At 42.8% G+C, this 1,270-nt stretch overlaps 1 protein-coding gene across 1 annotated transcript in view; it reads right to left on the bottom strand.

Moving 5' to 3' along the window:
* LOC118478453 overlaps window positions 1-1,270 on the bottom strand; it is an 8,211-nt gene that overhangs the window by 6,201 nt on the left and 740 nt on the right. The gene's annotated exons all lie outside the window — the stretch shown is intronic.

The raw sequence follows: 1,270 nt of genomic DNA, 5'->3' as shown, positions 1-1,270 counted from the left end.
AGATCAGGGAAACGTAGCTTTTTTGAGAGCATCCGAGCAAAGGAATGAATGGAGAACCAGGATCGCCGATGTCTGTTGCAGATCTGGCACTGGATGAATGAATGACTTTGCAAGAACAGAGCGGTCGTTGATACTGTTTTCCAGGGAAAGACAACTAGATTCTAATTAGGAGATGATTCGACACCTCATTAGGAAATTTTTAATGATTCAACACCACATTAGGACATGATTCAACACCACATTAGGAGATGATTCAACACCTCATTAGGAGATGATTCAACACCTCATTAGGAGATGATTCAACACCTCATTAGGACATGATTCAACACCTCATTAGGAGATGATTCAACACCTCATTAGGAGATGATTCAAAACCTCATTAGGAGATGATTCAACACCACATTAGGAGATGACTTAACACCACATGCCGGGAAAAGTTCAAACGTCCAGTTTTATCGGTTCAGCAATGTAATTCCCTTTTCTGGCCTGAACATTAAGCTTCTTTAATTTCCTAAACCCTTGGATTAGCTTGTGTTGTAAGGCGGAAGGGGGGAGGGGGGATCTCGTGATCTAGAAGTTACAGTGTTCACCCCTCATTCAAAGGTCCCGGGTTCGAAATCTGTCAGTGACGGAAAATTTTCTTCTCTAAAATGTTCTCCTTTCACCTCCTTTCCTACTCTCTAACCATGCTCTGTCGTCTGCTTTCATCTTCAATTTCTACCTCCTCTGTCCACCCCGCTTTGCCCCCTCCTCTGGGCTCCTGACTCTTTCTGCAGGATTTCTACTGTTACTCCTTGGCTCATATTACTGCCGTCTTTCAGCCACACCCCTGATCTCAGAGTATGTAAGATCTAACACCTAACCTTCTCGGGTAATGACCAAAAATCTCGGGCCTCCCATGTGAATGTTGCGCACTTTAAAAAGCCGTTGGTTTTTCCAAAATCGATAAGAGTAGGCTTCGGCCGCCGCCTGGGCAAAATTCAACATTTATTCAAACCAAACTGAAAATGTTTAATGTGTCCCGCTCTCTCATATGATCTTATGCAGTTGCGAGCGCCGTAAAACACGTACGAGAACAAACAATGAATTATGGGATTAGCTTTGGGTATTGGTGTTCCAGTACAAATCAAAGTCTTTCTCTCCCTATTTATTTTTCTCCCTTCTGTCATTCTCCTTTCTCTTTTTCCTCTCATCATATTGATTTTGCGGATTATAATCTTTCTTACTGTGTGCGTATCTCTCTCTCTCTCTCTCTCTCTCTCTCTCTCTC

Source organism: Aplysia californica, unplaced genomic scaffold, assembly GCF_000002075.1.
Source record: "Aplysia californica isolate F4 #8 unplaced genomic scaffold, AplCal3.0 scaffold00572, whole genome shotgun sequence".
Lineage (NCBI taxonomy): Eukaryota > Metazoa > Mollusca > Gastropoda > Aplysiida > Aplysiidae > Aplysia > Aplysia californica.
The sequence above is the reverse complement of the archived record's forward strand: the minus strand, read 5'-3'. Positions and strand labels throughout refer to the sequence as shown.